Source organism: Astyanax mexicanus, chromosome 12 (genome assembly GCF_023375975.1).
Source record: "Astyanax mexicanus isolate ESR-SI-001 chromosome 12, AstMex3_surface, whole genome shotgun sequence".
In the NCBI taxonomy this organism is placed as follows: Eukaryota; Metazoa; Chordata; class Actinopteri; order Characiformes; family Acestrorhamphidae; genus Astyanax; species Astyanax mexicanus.
Window position 1 is genome coordinate 16,431,756 of NC_064419.1, and position 22,767 is coordinate 16,454,522.

Consider the following 22,767-nt stretch of genomic DNA (forward strand, 5'->3'; position numbering starts at 1 on the left):
GTGCATGAAATCAACTGCCTCATTCGATTAAATACAATGTCAGCTCGCGTGTCAGTGATGCTCCAACCTTTATTTCCGGGCTAAAGTAAGCAGAAGACGTGATTACAATAAGTAGTGAAGAATCGGTACTATAAGGAGACAGCAAATTCTGCAAGGGGGTGGGGGGTTGGGGGCTGTGGGGTTGTATGTACAGTGGTGTAAAAAAACATTGTTTGCCCCTTCATGATTTCTGATTTCTTTGCATGCTTTTTTTTCACTCTCAAACACAAAATGCAGTTTTTAAATGAAGGTTTTTATTATTAAAGGAGAAAAAAAATCCCAAACGGACATGACCCTTTGACACTGTGAAAAAGTGATTGCCCCACCAGTTAAAACATACCTTAACTGTGGTTTATTACACCTGAATTTAATTTCTCTAATCACACCCAGGCCTGATTATTGCCACACCTGTTCTAAATCAAGAAATCACTTAAATAGAACCTGCCTGACAAAGCAAAGTAAACCAAAAGATACTCAAAAGCTAGACCTCATGCTGAGATCCAAAGAAATTCAGAAACAAATGAAAGAAAGAAAGTAATTGCGATCTATCACTCTGGAAAAGGTTATAAAGTCATTTCTAAAGTTTTGGGAGCCATTATTCACAAATAGCAAAAACACGGAATAGTGATGAACCTTCCCAGGAGTGGCTGGCTGCCCAAAATTACCCCAAGAGCGCAGTGAAGACTCATCCAAGAGGTAAAAAAAAAAGACCCCACAACATCATCCAAAGAACTGGAGGCCTCACTTGCCTCAGTTATGGACAACGATCATGACTCCATCATAAGAAAGCGAATGGGCAAAATGACTACTGTTTCCAAGACAAGTTCAGAAAATATCTTGATGATCCTAGAGACAAAAAATGAATTTTTTGGAAAATGTGTGTCTCATTACATCTGGCGTAAAAGTAACACCGCATTTTAGAAAAATAACATCATACCTACAGTAAAATATGGTGATGGTAGTATAGTATATATGTGATTTGCACAATTTGCACAGTTGTTTTTGTTGCTGCTGCTGTACCTTATAAGGATCTCCATTATAGAGTATCCATCTGTCTTTATTGTAATTTTTGCTGAAAAAAAAAAAAGAATTAAATACAAATAAACCAGGAAAAATTGTCAAGAGAACGCGGGCTGCTCCTCTGTGACTCTGCGAGTCTGGGCATTGTGTGGGGAGAAGAATGCTGGGAAGAGGCTCAACGGGCTTGCTGGAAAATGTCAACAAAGCCACAAACATCTGCCAGGGACCTGTCAGTTAGATCAGACGGTCGTCTCTGATTCTCCCTGTCGTATCTCCGTGCTGATGCAGCTCTCCGGTGGGGGTCCGCTGTGAACGTAAAGCAGAGAGCTGAATTAGAGCAGGGAGGCCTGCAAATCTGACACTGTGCTAACATCTGCCTGCGCCCAGCTGCAGAGGAGAGCCCGCGTCATCTGCCCGCCGTCTTCAGTAGAAAGAATCGAGAGGTAGATTCAGAAAGGCACCTGTTGTTGCGGGAAGAAGCTGTCTAAAGCTGGAAAGTGGGACAGGGGATTTCTAACGCCAGAGTCTTCAGAGGCAAACAAAACACAGGATTTGCACTGCGGAGATACTGAAAACACATCAGAATTTTTGGAGGAGGACATAAAGTGATTATTGAAGCCTATATTTGTCAGTGCTGCTTATTCATTCATTTACAACGATCAGTATCATTTACTTTAATAGAATAATTATGATTCGTTAATTTCCATGTAGCATTAACCTGGTTAAAACGCCATCACATTACAGTTCAGTGTCTGGATGTTATTATTTTTGTTTGTTTGTTTGTTTGTTTGTTTTTTCTTGGTTTGTCTGAGGCAGAATAGGTGTGCCACAGACTGACATGCCAAAAGTCACAGGATAGCAGCATGTAAATTGGATATTATAAATCCATGTTGCACATTTTATATATGTTTTAATTTTATGTTCTATGTTTATAATTAGAGTTAATAGTAATATCACTATTACTACTGGTACATATATTCCTATAGTGGAATTTATTACTGCATAATATTTACCTGCATAACATTTATGCTTTTTAACCCTTACACCTGCACATCACACATTTTATGTTTATTATATATTTTATATCTTCATACTGTTATATAGTCTATATCTCTCATCCTATCCAAGATGGCGCCGCGGACGGCAACACTGGTCAGAAGCTCCGTCGTGCTTTGTCTGTTTTTGTTTGTTCGTGCCGCCACATGTGAACCTAACACGTTCACATACAGCGCAGAGGATCTCCTCAACATCAGGCAGTCCATGCCACATGGCATTACTCCTGATTTTTCGTTTTCGGACTGCTTTTTAGAAGTTTTAGTGAGCGGAGCAGCCGCGTTCCTCGGCCGGAGACGCAGGCGGACGCGCAGGCGCGGGAGACGCGGGGGCGCGCTCATTAAACTCCGTCAGCGCGGACTCCGCACAGCGCTACCCAGCATTCACATGGCCAACCTCCGCTCGCTAGGCAACAAAATGGATGAACTTTCTCTTCTGAACCGGACCAACAAGGACTTTTCTCTCTCCGCGGCGCTGTGCTTCACCGAGACCTGGCTCACCGAGGCCACCCCGGACAGCGCGCTGCAGCTCGCCGGCTTTCACCTCTACAGAGCGGACCGCGACCGAGAGACGTCGGGCAAAGTCAAAGGCGGTGGGATCTGTTTTTACATCAACCGCGGCTGGTGTACAGACGTCACTGTGCTCCTAAAAACCTGCAGTCCTGATCTGGAGTCTGTGCTCATCAACTGTAAACCGTTCTACTGCCCGCGTGAGTTCTCCTCCGTGGTGCTCGTGGGAGTTTACATACCACCAAGCGCGTGCGTGCGCGAGGCACTGCGCGCTCTCACTGACCAGATCACCAGCGCCGAGCACAAACACACAGACTCTGTTTTCATCATTTTAGGGGACTTCAACAGAGCGAGACTCACCAGTGAGCTGCCCAAATACAGACAGCATGTGACCTGCCCCACCAGGGAGAGGAATATCCTCGATCACTGCTACACTGTACTAAAGGGTGCATATCGCTCTGTTCCCCGAGCTGCTCTGGGCCTATCTGACCACTCTATGGTCCATCTTCTCCCAACCTACAGACAGAAGCTCAAGCGGGCCAAGCCTGAGGTCAGTACTGTGAAGAAGTGGACCAGTGAGGCAAAAGAGAGGCTTCAGGACTGCATGGAGTCAACAGACTGGTGTGTGTTTGATGATGCTACAAGCAGCCTGGACGAATACACTGACACAGTGACATCCTACATCAGCTTCTGTGAGGACATCTGTGTTCCAACCAGGACTCGCATCAGATACAACAATGACAAGCCCTGGTTCAACGCCAAACTGAAGCAGCTGCGCCGGTCTAAAGAGGAAGCTTTTAGGAGTGGGGACCGGGCGCTCTACAACAAGGCTAGGAACACACTGAACAGAGAGATCAGAGCTGCTAAGAAGAGCTACTCCACCAAGCTGAGCAGACTGATGTCCACAAACGAGCCATCAGCCGTCTGGAGATGCCTGCACAGTCTCTCAGGCTACAAAAGTACCCCCCACCAGACAATGGGGGGTCGTCAACTGGCTGAAGACCTTAACAGCTTCTACTGTAGGTTTGAAAAGCCCACCCCCACCCAACCTGATAGCACCCATTCACACCCTTCTGTCTCTCAGTCACCCATCCAGCCTGCCCTGAAGATCTGTGAAGAAGACGTGCACCGACTCTTCAAAAAACAAAGAGTGAGGAAGGCACCAGGCCCAGACGGAGTGTCACCCTCCTGTCTGAGGAACTGTGCAGACCAGCTTGCTCCTGTCTTCACAAAGATCTTCAATAAATCACTGGAGCTGTGTGTCGTACCGTCGTGCTTCAAACGCTCCACAATAATACCCATCCCCAAAAAGCTTCACATCACAGGACTGAACGACTACAGACCCGTCGCACTGACCTCTGTGGTCATGAAATCCTTCGAGAGGCTGGTACTCACTCACTTGAAGGAGATCACCAACCCCCAGCTAGACCCCCAGCAGTTTGCTTATCGAGCCAACAGGTCGGTGGACGATGCAGTGAACATGGGTCTTCATCACATCCTCCAGCACCTCGACCGTCCTAGCACATACGCAAGAGTTCTGTTCTTGGACTTCAGCTCTGCCTTCAATACGATCATCCCTGGACATCTACACACCAAACTGACCCGACTCAGCATGCCAGCCTCCACCTGCCAGTGGATTACCAGCTTCCTCACTGGCAGAGAGCAGCAGGTGAGGCTGGGAAAGATCACCTCAGGAACCAGGACCATCAGCACAGGAGCTCCACAAGGTTGTGTTCTCTCCCCTCTGCTCTTCTCACTCTACACAAACGAGTGTACCTCCACAGACCCCTCAGTCAAAATCCTGAAGTTTGCAGACGATTTGACAGTCATTGGTCTGATCCGGGACAGTGACGAGTCTGCTTACAGACGGGTTGTTGAGCAGGTGGTGCTCTGGAGCAACTACAACAACCTGGAGCTGAACACAGCAAAAACAGTGGAGATGAGAGTGGACTTCAGGAGAAGCCCCCCAACCCTTCCAGCACTCACCATCCTCAACAGTACTGTGATGGCTGTGGATTCCTACAAGTTCCTTGGTACAACAATCTCCAAGGACCTGAAATGGGACTGCAACATCAGCACCATCATCAAGAAAGCCCAGCAGAGACTGTACTTCCTGCGTCTGCTGAGGAAGTTCAACCTGCCCCAGGAGTTGATGGTGCAGTTCTACACCGCCACCATTGAGTCTGTCCTCACCACATCCATCACAGTGTGGGGCAGCTCAGCTTCCAAACATGATATCCACCGACTGCAGCGCATCATCAGGTCTGCAGAGAGGACCATCGGTGTGGAGCTACCCACCCTGCCAGATCTACACACCTCCAGAACCAGGAAAAGAGCAGAGAACATTGTCTCTGATGCGTCACACCCTGGACACCACCTGTTCCAGCGTCTCCCCTCAGGACGGCGTTTTAGCCAACTGAAGATCAAGACCACCAGACTACAGAGAAGCTTCTTCCCACACGCCATCACTCTCATGAATAGCTGAACACTACAATATAACATCCAGGATACAGTCTGTTACATCCACACAAGACTGTTACATACATCCATATCCATGTCATCCCTCTCACTCTGTTCACCCTCTGTACTGCACTTTATTAATCTGGTGATAGTGGCTACAACACACTGTACTGTCTCTGCAAGTAATTCTTCTGTTCTCATATTTATATGCCTTATTTAACTCAGTTTAACTTAATTATTTATTCAGACTGCACCAGTGTCCTTACTGCTGCACTCAGCACTTTACTGTAAATATACAACTCTGCACACGTAAAGTTAGGTTACAGGTATGTTTGTATGTGTGTGCGTGTGTTTATGTGAGTAAATGTTTTACTTCTGTAATGTTATTGTCAATTATTGTGCACTGTGAGCTACTGAAACCAAACACAAATTCCTTGTATGTGTGAGCATACTTGGCCAATAAAGCCCGATTCTGATTCTGATTCTGATTTATGATCATTTTTGGCTTTTTTATTATTGTTATTTGCTCTTATTGTAACTGTGCTGCTGTAATATCTGACTATCTATCCATCCATCCATCCTTCCATCCATAAGACATTCCACACACTAATTGCGCTAGTTAGTGGATCTTAAACAGAACCAGGGCCTGCATTGCAAATAAGGGTACCCCTTCTGCATACATCCCCCATACACCCCCCACCCCGCCACCGGCCGACCCACACATAGATAAATATTACAATAACTGCATATTCTCTCTCTTGACTCTCTATTAACTTAATACACATCAACAGCCCACAAATACAGATACAAACTACAAAATTATACAATAGACCCAACAATAAATGCTTTATTTGCCTACAAGTACAGGCGTTCAACAAATATCACTCATTTGTATGTCTACAGTACACCAGGGCAGCCAAAACATTAGGTACACACAAAAACTCACCAGTCAGGTGGCCTATTATTGTGAATTAGTTGCACATTGAAAGACAGCCTTTAAAAAGGCTTTTTAATATAATATGACACAATATCTGTCTTATATGCAGCCGCAATTCCATGATAGTTTTCAAATTACTGAACTAATGAGCATGAGCTCCGTTTATGACTAAGCAACGTGTAGCACCTTCACCACAGCGCTGAGAAGGGGTTACACAGCCATGGCCCCGCCCCCCGGAGTGAAAATCATGAATCTGATTGGTTAGACTTGCTTCGACTGTGCTAATAGATTCATTAATACACCCTTCTCAAAATCAGGAGAAGGGGCACGCAGTCATGCGGGGGCAGAAGCCATTTAAAAAAGCTTTGATTGGTTAAAACCGCTGTCAGTCAGATAAGAGTCCTGTAGCCACTAAAAAAACACAGACTAATGCTTTAAATTAGTTGCTGTTTTTTTATTTTAGTTAATTTATAAAATAAATTCTTACACTTACAATAGCTATGATATATATTTCCTGATTAAAAATGATGTAATTATTTACATGTATTTATTGTCACCCCTTCTCTAAAGGGTTAGAACGGCCTCACTGCGCACCACTGCTGAGCAGTTGTTCTGTGCTCACCACGTTTGTCTCGCTACTTTGTGACGTTTCGTTATTTAAATAAATTTAAATTCAACCAAAATATGCACAGATCACTTTTCATATTTAACTTTATGTCCCTTGCTCCTTAAAAATGTTTTTTTTTTTTAGCCAGTAATACGCTACTGAGAGAATCTTGATCAAATGTACAAACACTATTCAGGCCCCATTTTACATTCTGTGCAAGACACGTCACAATGATCATTGCTATGTTACACCCCATCAACAGTCTATTTTTATGCTTTCCGTCTGCATCCTTTAATTAGCAAAGACGCTTATGAATATATCGGCGCTGATGGATGTGGTGGTCTCCATGTGAGGTGTGTTAAGGTAAATCTCTGGTGTATTGCTATTACTTATATTATTTAATAGTTACTTGTTAATTACTTATTATTATTTTCTAGAAAACAGTCAACAGTCAGATGTTTATTGATATAATGGCGATGCAGATGTGCCAAGTGTACACCACCCCTGTTACACACACAAACAAGGACACACAGCAGTGCACAAACCCAACTTTTACATTAAAAATAAAACAGAATACACAATAAAATATCATTGCTATTACTGTAAAAAAGCTGCTGGCACACCTTTCCTGCGTGGATGAGCAGGAGTTTTAAATAGTAATCTGCCAAAGTCAGAGTGCACCTGGCTCTTAAAAGAAAAGGCAAGTGACACATTACGTGCAAAACACCCATGCTTAATTAAAAGAATTAGCATGTGCTTTGTGTGCTTTGAGCTGTGCAAGGTGTACTTTTCCCGTCACTATGATAGCAAAAACACACTGACGACCTAAATCAAGTTGCATAGTGTGCGAATAGGGTCCTTAAAATAGGGTCCTTTGTGTCACTAGTCACTAGAATTCATTAACCGATTCTATTCAAAGTATATACAATTAAAAACTACTACTATTAAATAAATAATGTGCTTACATGCACTTTGGTCCTAAGACAGATTGTATTGTGTGTTGATGAACTCAGTGGGCCCTGTTAAACAAACTCATTTTTAACAGAGGTAAACAGAGAGAAGCTGTGTTGCAAGTGGATCGATCAGTCAGAAAAAGTACAAGTTTTTTTTTTTTCGCATTTTGTCACCTTGCACCCACAAATTAAAACCATGTATCACTTTTGTTCTACTTCACAGTTCATATTCATAAAGTTTTCAGAGTTCAGAAATCAATATTTGGTGGAATAACCCTGATTTTTAATCACAGTTTTCATGTTTACATTCATCCTGGCATGTTCTCATCCACCAGTCTTACACACTGCTTTTGGATAACTGTATGCCTTTACTCCTAGTGAAAAAAATTAAGCAGTTCAGCTTGGTTTGATGGCTTATGGTCATCCATCTTCCTCTTTTCAGTGGTGTATGTATATGTATATATATATATATATATATATATATATATATATATATATATATATATATATATATATATATATATATATATATATATATATATATATATATGGAATATGTATATTTTAAAATAAATATAATTGTATCCCTCATCCAGGTTAACATTAGTCTTTGGATTATTATATGGGGATGTTGCAAGAGCCCATATTGCTGTATATTCTCACACAACAATAAATCACGCTTGATGAAGGCAGAGCTGGTGCATATGGCACCAAAACATCTGCAGTCATTGTGCATTTATTGAGAATGACAGTGCAAAGCATTTCACATGCATGGAGCCTTCTATTAACTTCACGCATGCCCTCCGATTTGACCTCTGAGTCCCAGGGGAGCTCTTTCCATCCAGCTCAGCTCTGCGGCAGACAGGCCTGCTCACAACCGCTCGCCTGCACGACAGCTTTGAACACATGAAGGGGCATCATTAGTGAAAAAAAAGCAGCCAACATCCCTTTTCCCAAATCGCTGATTTCACGTGCGAAACACTAGCCGGGCGAATCTCCCGGATTCGAACGGGACAATTAGACATTCGGAATTACGCTGAATTATTGTTTTAAAAAAATGGCTGGACCTTGGGTGAAACCCATCAGCTACAAATATGTTTGCATTATTCCCTAAAAGATCAATTATAATTAATAGAGCATTTTTCTAAATTGTGTCATTTCAAACACGTGGGGCTCGGCTGAGGAAAAGTGGAGAGAAGGGAGAAAGAAGTCAGAGGGATGAAAAAACAAGTCTCTTTAAAGGGTTTAAAATAATATTTATGCCTCTGATGCTCTCATATCTAAGCAATTTAGCCGGGGCTAGAAATTGCCTGGGTAAGTTCTTCCAGCCCTCCGGCTTTAAACCGCTCTAGGGAGATTTGCAGACGATTCCCAAAACCATTTTCAACTCAAACTTCTCACTACCCAGGGAGAGGAGGGGGGGGGGAAAGCTGCCGGAAAAAAAAAAGAAATCTTGACAGCATGAAGCCAGTCTTAATGCTATTCCACCACAGCTGTTTTCATTTAAATCCAAGGTATTCATCCTTCTTAAAAGCCTAGCGTTATCCTTGGCTCGCCCTCTAATCGTTGCGTTTGTAGGGCGACTGGGGAGCGCGCTCTGACAGAGCTTGCTCTAACACTGGGATAAATCCACCAAAATAAGTCACTGTGTTTTCACCCCAACCCTGTATGAAGTTAGTTTGTAGAAGTTTTGCCCTCGCCCTTCAGCTTGTTGAAGTGGCTTGAGCACAGTATTATGTAGAGAAGAGTTTCTTTTTATTAATCAGGGCCTTAAGTTGTGCCTTTCCATCTTATTTAGCTGTGTGTGGGGCTATATGGTCAAAGACAAGATAAAAGTGCCGATGGTAACCATTATATACACATCGTTCACTTCATAGCAATGGGAGGATATCACTTGATGAGTCTGATGAGTCTTTTTTTTTTTACATCCTGTATTGATTGACAGTAAACAGGTGTGGTGGGATGTGTACATACATACATATATACAGTGCAGTCAAAAGTTTGGATACACCTCTTTTTCAATGTGTTTTTTGTTTTTGTTTTCATCACTATTTACATTGTAGATTGGAGTTATGTACTTAACAAAAATAAGTGAAATAACTAAAAAAAAAAAATATATATATATATATATTCTAGTTTCTTCAAAATAGCCACCCTTTGCTCTGATTACTGCTTTGCACACTCTTGGCATCATTCTCTCAATGAGCTTTAAGAGGTGGCCACCTGAAATGAAAAGTTTTCCAACAGTCTTGAAGGAAGGAGTTCCCAGAGGTGTTTAGCACTAGTTGTCTTCACTCTGTGCTCCAGCTCACCCCAAACCATCTGGATTGAGTTCAGGTCCGGTGACTGTGGAGGCCAGGTCCTTTTTTGTTAAGTACAAAAAAACTAAACTCCACATGTGTTCATTCAAAGTTTTGATGCTTCAGTGAGAATCTACAATGTAAATAGTCATGAAAATAAAGAAAACGCATTGAAAAAGAGAAGGTATCATGGGAGTATCATGGGAGTGTTGTGCTTTCAATATTTTTTCTAAACTCTTCTTTTTCTTTGACAGAATAAGTTAATCTTTAGAACCATATTGTGTATTTTATATACAGCTTAATTCCTTAGGAATGTGTCAATGCACCAAGATGATTCATACATTGTGACAAACAGGGAACCCTATTGTTTTTAAAAACAGCATTGCCCTAAAGTGTAACTAAAGTGTTTTTGAGAAATATATTGTAAAACACACCTAAAGAATAGGCTTACCTTAATACTTTCATGCTTTATTATTTCATCAGCTGATAGTAAATATACAGTGTACTTAATTACATTTAATAGATAGGAACATTGGCTATATTGGCCCAAATTACTCAAACTCAAAGTCTACTATGACTTGCAAGGTCTTACTGCAATCTGCATCCTAGAGGTGGAAATATCAAGAAAAATAAATCTGCCTGGTGCTGCTCATGTTTTCTGTCACAGTAATAAGCCATGAAATGAATTATCATCAACATCCTTGTACTTTTAATTAACATACACTTTAATTTAACTATTACTAAAAAAGAAAACTTTTGTGTGAACCCATTTGAAGTCCGTACATTCAAAAATAAGTAAAGGAAAACAGGCAAAAAAACAGGGTAAAATTTTAATCAAAACATGATCAATTCCATGAAGATTTACAAATTCTGAAAGCATTGACACCTCAAATCATGACAAATTCAAGACACTTAATGTCTTCAAAAAAAAAAAAAACACATTATCTGGGTTTAGGTTGTCTCCTTACATAACTCTATGTTATAACAAGTGAAATAAGAACTGACAAAAACTGAGAAAAAAACACAATAAAATAGGGTTAAAGGGTTAATAAGGGTTAAAACATAACTAAAAACACCATATTATCATGATACGATGCAAAAACATCGTGATCATGATAAAAGCAAAAGCATACCTCAGGCAACTCTGTTTGTGGCCTGCTTGCAGAAATGGCTTCTTTCGCATCACTCTCCCATACAGCTTCTCCTTGTGCAAAGTGCGCTGTATTGTTGACCGATGCACAGTGACACCATCTGCAGCAAGATGATGCTGCAGCTCTTTGGAGGTGGTCTGTGAATTGTCCTTGACTGTTCTCACCATTCTTCTTCTCTGCCTTTCAGATATTTTTCTTGGCCTGTCACTTCTGGGCTTAACAAGGACTGTCCCTGTGGTCTTCCATTTCCTTACTATGTTCCTCACAGTGGAAACTAACAGGTTAAATCTCTGAGACAACTTTTTGTATCCTTCCCCTGAACAAATATGTTGAACAATCTTTGTTTTTAGATCATTTGAGAGTTGTTTTGATGAGCCCATGATGCCACTCTTCAGAGGAGATTCAAATTGGCCACCTTAAATACCTTTTCTCATGATTGGATACACCTGGCTATGAAGTTCAAAGCTCAATGAGGTTACCAAACCAATTTTGTGCTTCAGTAAGTCAGTAAAAAGTAGTTAGGAGTATTCAAATCAATAAAATGATAAGGGTGCCCATACTTTTGCACCACATTTTGGTTTAATGCATATTGCACATTTTCTGTTAGTACAATAAACCTCATTTCAATCCTGAAATATTACTGTGTCCATCAGTTATTAGATATATTAAACTGAAATGGCTGTTGCAAACACCCAAATATTTAGAACTAAAAATGATTAAGATTAATAGGGGTGCCCAAACTTTTTCATACGACTGTATTGTAAGACAATTCCATACGATATTTCACAGCATCTGTGTTAAAGAAGAGATAAAATACTTATATATTAAATGAGCTTGATTAGCGCCACCGCATGGAGTAATGAAGCAGTACCTTTATTACTTAAGTGAAATTGAAGGGGTGTGTGGGGCGAGTCTTTATGAGTTTAGAGAACACCTTTTACTACAAAAATATCGGTATTTGATCACACACGAAAATTATAATCAATCGATATATCACAATATCAGTATTTTGTCCCACTCCAAGTCATGAGTGTTAAAAAATGTATATTTAGAAAGAGTTTAATGATCAAGCCTTTAATTAGAGACATTGTTTTGGTGAAAAACATTTGCCAAATTAAACATTCTAATTATTATATATATATGTAAGTCTTATTTCAGAAGGAATTGAAACTAGAAAGCATTAAACTGTAAAATAAATTAATGTTCCTTCCTAGTTATGTGATATAAGCAGACACTGAGGGTATGTACGGTGACATCATTTTGATTTGTAGTTTCAAAATGTAGTTCTGATGTTTAAATGAAATATTTTCCTTGTTTTGATGAACATGTACATGTAAAACAGGCATGGTCATGTCTAATCCTTATAAGTGACCATCCTGGGGTCCGTTTCCCAAAAGTGTAGTTACTCGTTACGTTAGCAACTTACATAGTCTGGACGATGCAGCTGCGACGCAGGTGTTTCCAAAAAGCGTGGTTGGAACTATGGAGGTAACCACGTTAGTAACTTACATAGTGCGACCTTTAGTTAAGCTACTCAGGTGTTTCCCAGAACCGTAGTTCCAGCGAACCTTCGCAACTACCGTGGTTCAGCTGCGTCCAGGGCCGCCGCTCTGCATACGCAGACAACGCAGCCAGCGTTAGGCCTCAACCATTTTGCAGTTGCAGGGAGCCAAATTGACTGAGAATGAAATGTGTTGAAATTATGACATTATTAAATTTAAAACCCAATGTGAATTATTTATGATACGCTCATCTTTTTTGTCTTTAAACATTGCATGGGGCACCTACTCTACTACTTAAAAGCGGCACGTTATTATTTTTGTGCATAATATAATGCCCCCACCCCTATTGCCTGAAATGGCACGGCTCGGTTTGCTCTGTTGGTTGTTGCCAGATGTGACATTTTCCAGTCAAATAAATAATCAAAAAATGCATGGAGGGCCTCCCTGACCAGTTATGCTTAGGGCCTCCAAAACCTTAGCAGCGGCCCTGGCTGCGTCGTTCCAACTACAGCTCTAGACCTGTCGTTAGGAGCTCAGTTCCTGGTGGTTAGTGCAGACGAAGGACGGTAGGATTCAGAAAGCTGATAAATCACATTAATATTACTGCACGAGGATTTAAGACGTCAAGTGTTTTGAACATGTACCAAATTATTTATTTAATGTTTGTGTTAATTACATTAATTGAGCCACTTTACTTTTACCCATGTGCGCCCAGGGAAAATAATATAATTCACTACTCAAATGTATTTTGAAAATGTAAGTTAATTGCCCATTTTCAGTGTATGTCTTTAACATTTAGCTTTATTTGGCAAACATGAATTCAGTGTAGTGAAAAAAGTGCACTGAAGTGCTCTTTAGCTAAAATGTATCCCTACAGTAGGCAAGAATGTGTCTTTTAAAAAGTAAAAAGTGTCTTAAAATAAAAGTGAAAATTATAGAGACATATAATAAGCAGGGTGTTTTAAATTACCTAATTACTCCTCTGGAGGTAACAGGGACAGACAGAGTGTGAATAAAGAAAATGTATCATTTACCCATTACAACGTGTGTGTTTCTAGGCCTATGCAAATGTTATCAATTAGTCTTTGTTAAATAATATATATCACAGGAAATAAGTAGAAATATGTAGGATACATTAATATATATTTTTCAAATGAGAGCACTAATTGCCATTATGAAAAAAACATTACGAGAATAAAACCACGACTGGGATTCGAACTAGGCTTCCATCCGGTGTTCTGTCGAGTTTTGCTACCCTGTCAGACCGTGCTACCCCAGTGTATATATTTAAACGTGAAATTGCTAGAAAAAGCCCCATATTTAAACATGCTTTAGGTAGGATATTTGGAAAGCCTGAATCAAAATATCAGGAGACAGTTTACAGTTATTAGGGGTGATTATAACCCTTTTTTTCATTGCTCACTTATTTATACTTTTATTATTATCAACTGTCATTTATGCATTTGTAATACTCAGAGAAATAATGGCAAGGGGTTTCTGGTTGTTAATTCACCCAAGAAGAACAGAATTACCATAAAAAATAAAAAATAATAAATAAATAAATAAATGTTTCCACGCATGGGCACTGGCGTTGAGAAGCACATCTTGATGGGTTGCACAATTCGACAGAACACCGCCCGCTGCACCGTCGTAGGTGCAGCGTACCACACATTTCTCAGGTCTCATATTAATAAGACTCATTCAGAATGGTGATGTATATATATTTTATTAAACAAATATATTGTAATAGCAAATATGTGTATGTTTTTTTTAAGTAACACTGTCTGTTACTATTAATAATTAATATATAGCAATTATTGTGTAGAAAATCCAAACAGGAAACGCTGGAACAGCACTGATAAAAATGCGGAAGTAGTTGTGCAAAGAGCGCATTAAGGACACATGAGCAAATATGATGACATTTGTATGTATTTTCCTTTATTAGGCACATTATATATGATAGATCTCTCAACATGATCTCAGTCTCTGTTATTTAATAAGCTGATTACATTTTTTTCATATATGTTTACTTTAGGGTTGTTCAAAATCACTATTGACTTTTACACTATATGACCATCATCATCATCATCATCATCATCATCATCATCATCATCATCATCATCACTTTTCCTCTGATTTTCCTGTGATGGCTGGTTCAGTGGGGCTTGCAGACCTTGTGCTGAACAGTGATGCAGTACTTCCATTACCTCCATGCCTTTATCCACATGACCTAGACTGTTGTTTATGACGCTGACATGTGCAGTAATGAGGCTTCACTTTATCCTGCTCCTGTACATGACCCATACCAGTCTGAATCAAATACCATCAAACGCTGAGCCTCACCTGCAGCGAGTACAGTGTGTTCATATGGCTATAAAGTTATGAAAAGTAAAATTCTAAAATTCAGTTCAAATGAAAAAATATTTGGGACATTATTGACAATAATCCATTACATTTTTCATATATATATATATATATATATATATATATATATATATATATATATATATATAGCTCTGAAAGAAACAAGAAGAAATAGCTCTGAAGAAACAAACTATATAACTTTAAATGAAAAAACTTTCATTATTAAACAATTAACTAATGATTAATAACTGTTCATTTTCACATTTTAAGAAACTAAAAAGTTGCTATCACATTTCTAAATACTAATAAACGCATTGCCAACAGAAACTGCAAATGATGAACATAATAATAACTAGCAATTTATTAATGTTCAAAGTCTGATGAGCTAATGATTTGCTAACATTTTTAATATGAACATCCATGCTGATAAATAAGTGTCATGTGTGAGAATTTGTTACTATTCAAATTCTGATGAACTACTGCTTTGTTCACATCTACTGATCATTAGTTAAAAATATATTAATGAAGTGTTACCTTAAAAACCTCTGAAATCAAAAGTTTGGAGTTCATCACAAGCCATCAAACCAAGCTGAACTGCTTAAATGGTTGCACCAGGAGTAAAGGCATAAAGTTATCCAAAAGCAGTGTGTAAGACTGATGGAGGAGAACATGCCAAGATTCATGAAAACTGATTAAAAAACAGGGTTATTTCACCAAATATTGATTTTTTTAACTTTTAAACTTCATAAATATGAACTTTTTTTTTTTTTTTGCATTATTTGAGATTGAATAGCTCTGCATCTTTTTTGGTTATTTTAGCTATTTATTTCATTTTCTGTAATAAATAAATATTCTAAATATTTTTATTTAAAATGTGAAATAGATGTTCTCATAGTTTATAGAACAGAACAACAATGATTGTTGTTAGAATTGTAATATAAATAAATGTAATCAGTGGAAAACAGTATTATTGTGAGGAAAGATTTAGGACATCGTGTGCCCACACATCTGGTATTTCTTTCTAAAATAACCTCTATTAGACATTTGCAATAACCAAGACAAATTTTTGAAATCAACTGGGAGTTTTTTCCAAATATTCTATTCAGAATTAATTTGGAGTGTGCCATTCCTTGGGAGAGTTACTCAAATTTTTTATGTAATTTTCATGCTGCATAATCTCAAATTCAGTTTTTGGACAGGTTGATTTTTTTTAATGAATTTTCTGTAACCCTTTGATGCACAACATATGCACAATAGTTTTTTATGACTATGTCAAATTGACACACATGGGTCAAAATGACCCATTCATCCAATTATGATATAAAATAAAATCTTGTGATAAAAAATTAAATCTTAATACTACAACCATTTGTTTCAAGTAGTTACTGTAGCAGTGAGTGGGGCATTAGAGGGGTAGTGATTGAAAAAGAGCTTTTATTGAAAAAGTAAGAAAAGAAAAAATATAATATGGATGCATGATGATCAAAAACAAGTTAATTGAAGAATACATTGAATACTGAATAATTCAATTGATTTATTGCAAAGATCTAGAAAATTCAATCTCAGCTGAGTCACTTGACCCATGTTGCACATCAAAGGATTAAGAACCTTTTGATGAAGAATTTATAGTAAATTCATAAGAATTTATATTATAGAGGGTTTCAGGCCCTGCAGCTGTAAATCATGCTAATAATATCTTGATTTGATTATACAAATAATTAAAATAATAAAATAATCACTTGTTTGTTTAGCTATACAGTCTCTCAAAATGAATGAATGAATGAATGAATGAATGAATGAATGAATGAATAAATATCTTATAAGATGGTGAAGCAGAGCGTGTTCACTGTAACCTGCCATAATCTATCAGCTTTTGTGTGAAACATTAATAGTGACTGGAAAGAAGATAAAGAGAAAAGATCAAGCGTGCAGAGTGATCGCATTCCCAGTGGGGTCTTAAAAGCTTCAGAGGTTGGAGTGTGTGAGGAAAGTGGCAATAAAACATGGCACCTGTCACTAACACAGGAAGTTGAAGCTTCTTGAACTTCCCTTTGTGTTTTGTGTTGAAAATACTGCCTAAAACTGGAGTTAACTATTTTTGCTATTTTTAAAATGTGGTTTATGAGCATTGCTGCAAATGAAGAATTCTGAAGAAGGCAAGCAGAAAGTGATTTCCTCTGAGGAAAGTCTCTCTGTTGCCACTTTACAGATTTGAAAGATGTGTTGCATCATTCAGATTGTATGCAGGTGGTTGGGATAGGTTTGTGTAGCTTGGGACTATGCAGAAGCTGTTAACTACATACAGAATTTACTGTATTTTTTTCGCAGTATAAGGCGCATTGGACTATAAGGCGTATTTTGTAACACTAGTAAGGAACAGGGGTGTCGTCATGTTTTCCTTCTAATTCAGATGTAAAGATGTAATTCTTAGGATATTTATATATATATATATATTTTTTTTAAACGAGTGCTGGATGTTAATCTACACAGATTTCTCTCCAGAAAAACTGTGTATTTGGGTGAGCAAAGCCCTGTTCTGTTTATTTACAATAAGCTTAGATTTCCAGATTTCCACTAAGGCTGGGTGCAGCAGCATTAGCAATGGCTGATAACCGCAGCACTAGTGGGGAGGCATAAATGCCACCTGACAGAGCTACACTGAGGAAAAGGCAGGGTGATATTATCTAGCACGTTCGTCTCGTGTAGCTTGTTTTAACACAGTAAATGCACAGAATACACTCTGATATACTCGCCTCTTAATGCTTCTAAATACCTGACTGGTATTCATATAAAACTCATACATAAGGTGCTGGATTATAAGGCGGACTGACAACTTTTGGGAAATTTAAGGTCATTTTAAGTTTGCCTTATAGTGCGAAAAATACAGTAAATTAAATGGCATTAGAGAACAACTTAACATTTTACAATAGATGATCGGACCAAAGATTGCAAAACACCAACTAAAACATTATAGCATTAAATGTATTTATTTATTTAACCCTGGTGTGGTGTTCGGGTCTGTGGGACCCGTTTACATTTTTTATCAAAGGAAAAATTATACAATTAAATATTATTTCTAACAAAAAACGTATTGGCTTTGGGTCATTTTCTGTGAAGAACATATATCAGAACACATTTTTGATGAACACACACTGTACACCACCCCTACACATTTATATTACATACAGGATGTTCGGGTCTACTGGACCCGGGGCTAATAAAGGTGTGTACCTTCCCTCTGTTCTCCTCCTGTCTGGGTGTAGTTTGTGTGTGTTTTGTTTCTGCCCCTGTCGTTCCTGTACAAGGTTGCAATGTCAGAAATTGAATGCTCTTTTGCCCAAAAAATGAGCCACCATGCATAGCTGCCCAATGTGATAAAAATGCAACTAGGGTTGGCGGATGGCAGTTTCTCCGGAACAGGACATCAAGTCTTTTTATTTAGCTTTTTATTTCCCAGATTCCAAAACATTATTCTGAATTGCACTTATTTAGAGGGAAGGCCTGTTTTTAGAGAAAAATGGAACGAAGATTGACCTATTCCATAATTTTGCAGAATTTAAAACACTGTCTGAGTTACAAAAATATGAACACCATACAAGGGTTAATTTTTAACACAGTCTGACATGTAACTCCATTCTACTCATCTCTGTTATCATAACCCATATCTGAATCACTCTGAGTTTTTTATGAATCAGCTGTAAAATGAACCACTATGTTTGGCCAAATGTAGGAGCTTCATCCAGTAATGTACATTCTTACTGATCTAAACCCATCCCAACCCATCTCTTTTACTTGCCGTCATTATTTCAGGCCTGGTTAGTACGTGGTTGTGCGGGTACCTCAGGGGCCCAGCAATGTAACCCCCACATCTGGAGCAATGAGTTTGACCCCCGTGAAAGGGCACGGAAGTTGCCCCCTAACCCGAAAGCCACAAACAAAAGCGCCAGCAAGAGCATGGGGGCCCTTCACACCATTCATCGTGGCTAATGACTTGTTCATTAAGAGTGATGATGGATAAAGACTTCTCACGCTGAGATGAAATCAAGATTTATATGCGCTGTTTCTGCGCCCAACTTGTGGGAAGATCATCATCATTTAATTCTATCTCTGCGGCCGGTGATGGGCATCCAGAGAGCGGGTTATCAAACGGTGCAGTCAGCTGGCAAAACCCACCCACCCACACACACACAGGCATACACACTCACACACACACACACACACATACAAGGAAGTGCTCAGACACACTGGAAAAAAAAAAGGCTGGTGCCGTTGGCACATCTGGAGCTCGATGCCACAGCTGAGGGTGAGCTATGGATGCTGGCAGGGGTCCAAATCACAGGAAGAGAGAAAATATGGGGAGGAGAAAAAGAGTGAGAGTGTGAAAAAAAGAAGGTGATCCACCCAGGCTTCTCCTTGTTTAGATTACCATTATTATTTATTTGCTTGTTTATCTTTTTTTTCCAAAGCATGAGTGTGTATAATTTTATTTAGAAAAAAAAGAACATAAGAAGAAAAAAAACACCCCATCCACATTAGTGTGTTTTCTCACATCTCTGGCCTGCCGACCCACCATCCTCCTCTTCCTCTCTTTAGGTCTTATCTCAGGGTGGAAATAGGCCCCTAGACACTTCATCAGTGTCCTTCAGTCTGCTATCTCCAGCTCCCAACTTTTATTAAAACTTCCGCTCTTATCAGCTCCCAGGTAATTCAGGCATGACAAATTGGGCACCAGATGCCACCGCTATTTGAGGGCAGAGCACAGCTCTTGCTCCAGCCTCAAGCCAAAGGGATAGGATAGACTGTTCCTGTTGGTGTGTTCACGTTTCACTCACCAACGGAAACAAATGTGATGCAGATCTGATGTGGCAATTTGTGGGAGATTAAAGTAATATTTTATGCATGTAACAATTATATCCTGTTTAGATGTAAAAAAAAAAAAAAAAAAAAAAAAAAAATATATATATATATATATATATATATATATATATATATATATATATATATATATATATATAATGATGTTTTCCCTTGATTTTACCAAATTAAAAACCACTGGAATATAATTAAAAGGAAGTTGGATGATCACACGCAATCAAAACAAAAGCAGTGTGTAAGACTGCTGGAGTAGAACAGGCAAAGACGCACAGAAACTGTGATTAAACCAGGGTAATTCCACCAAATTTTGATTTCTGAACTCATTAAAAAAACTTTATGAATATTATCTTTTTTCTTTGCATAATTTGAGGTTTGAAAGCTCTGCATCTTTTTCGTTATTTCAGCCATTTCTTATTTTCTGCAAATAAACGTTTTAAATAACAAAATTTTATTTTAAATTTGGGAGAAATGTCCGTAGTTTATAGAATAAATCAACAATGTTCATTTTACTCAAACATATACCTATAAACAGCAAAATCAGATAAACTGATTCAGAAACTGAAGTGGTCTCTTGATTTTTTTTCAGAGTTGTATATTCAACACCAGCACCATAACAAAGAGACTGAAAAAAGCACATCTTCCACCTCCAATCCTCACCATGTTCTACAGAAGGACTGTGGAGAGCATCTTGAGCTCATGCATTACCGTCTGGTTTAGGAACTGTTACATCTTGTATCATAAGACCACACAGCGGAAAAGTGAGGACAGCTGAGAAGATCATCAGACAGTCAGACTCCTCAATCTCACAGAGCCTCCACTACCAAACTCTGCAACAGCTTCTTCCCCTAGGCAGTCAGACTCCTCAACTCACAGAGCCTCCACTAATAGACTCTGCAACAGCTTCATCCACCAGGCAGTCAGACTCCTCAACTCACAGAGCCTCAACTACCAGACTCTGCAACAGCTTTATCCACTAGGCAGTCAGACTCCTCAATTCATAGAGCCTCCACTACCAGACTCTGCAACAGCTTCTTCCCCTAGGCAGACAGACTCCTTAACACACAGAGCCTCCACTACCAGACTCTGCAACAGCTTCATCCACCAGGCAGTCAGACTCCTCAACACACAGAGCATCTACTACCAGACTCTGCAACAGCTTCTTCCACCAGGCAGTCAGACTCCTCAACAAACAGATCCTCCACTACCAGACTCTGCAACAGCTTCATCCACCAGGCAGTGAGACTCCTAAACACACAGAGCCACCACTACCAGACTCTGCAACAGCTTCATCCACCAGGCAGGGAGACTCCTAAACACACAGAGCCACCACTACCAGACTCTGCAACAGCTTCATCCACCAGGCAGGGAGACTCCTAAACACACAGAGCCTCCACTACCAGACTCTGCAACAGCTTCATCCACCAGGCAGTCAGACTCCTAAACACACAGAGCCTCCATTACCAGACTCTGCAACAGATTCTTTCACCAAGCAGTCAGACTTCTCAACACACAGATCCTCCACTACCAGACTCTGCAACAGCTTCCTCCCCTAGGCAGTCAGACTCCTCAACACACAGAGACACAGATGCATTGTTGTTTCATGTTGCACTGTGATTCCAGAGGAACATAATTTTGTTACACTGTGTACCTGTACTCACATGTAATGACAATAAAAGCCTTGTTTGACATGACTTGACTTTTTGTCCACCGGCCAATAGCCGATAATGTTTTCCAGCAAAATTGTTAATGTGTCATTATGCAGGGTTTTTATAACGTTCATTTAAATGAGAAGTGGCATATTTATCATGTGTTTTAGTTGAATTAGTCTTGTTTATATGTGTTGCAGTAGATGTGGTGTATTTTTATTGGGATGCATAATATATAGAGTGGGATTTATAGTCAAATTTCACCCAGGCCAGCATTGAGACATTTCAGGAAAAGTACATAACATATACTTTTAAAAATAGCACCAAAAAAAAAAAAAAAGATATTGTCCCACAGTTTGTGCCAGACGGGAAGAATAATTGAATAGGAGTGGACTAGACTGTGCTGACACCTTGCCTACCAGTGCATTGAGAAGCTGACAATAATGAGCTCTCAACACAGTATAGAGCAGAGGATGAATCTGGGGACAGCCAGGCTGATACGGTGCGGACACTGAGCGGGGAAGAGTGTGCGGACCCTCGCTCGTAAATAAGAGCCCTTGATAGTGTGGGCTCAGTGGACGTGAAGCATGAGATTGAAAACCAAAGGCATGGGACAGAGAGAGAGAACGAGAGAGAGAGAGAGAGAGAGAGAGAGAAAGAGGGAGACAGAAAATGAGTGAGAGAAAAAGGGAACAAGAAAGAGAGACACAGAGAGAGAATGAGAGAGAGACACAAAGAGAGGCCCAAATATAAAATACATTACACACACACACCGATACCCACAAAAATGTGCACAAACACACACAAACATGAATATACACACATACAAAAACACACAAACATGCATGCATGCACGCACACACACATATACCCACACAAACATACACACACACAAACATACACACACACATACAGGGGTTGTACAATGAAACTGAAACACCTGTCATTTTAGTGTGGGAGGTTTCATGGCTAAATTAGACCATCCTGGTGGCCAATCTTCATTAATTGCACATTATTGCACCAGTAAGAGCAGAGTGTGAAGGTTCAATTAGCAGGGTAAGAGCACAGTTTTGCTCAAAATATTGCAATGCACACAACATTATGGGTGACATACCAGTTCAAAAGAGGACAAATTGTTGGTGCACGTCTTGCCGGCGTATCTGTGACCAAGACAGCAAGTCTTTGTGATGTATCAAGAGCCACGGTATCCAGGGTAATGTCAGCATACCACCAAGAAGGACCAACCACATCCAACAGGACTAACTGTGGACGCTGTAAGAGGAAGCTGTCTGATGGATGTTCGGGTGCTAACTCGGATTGTATCCAAAAAACATAAAACCACGGCTGCTCA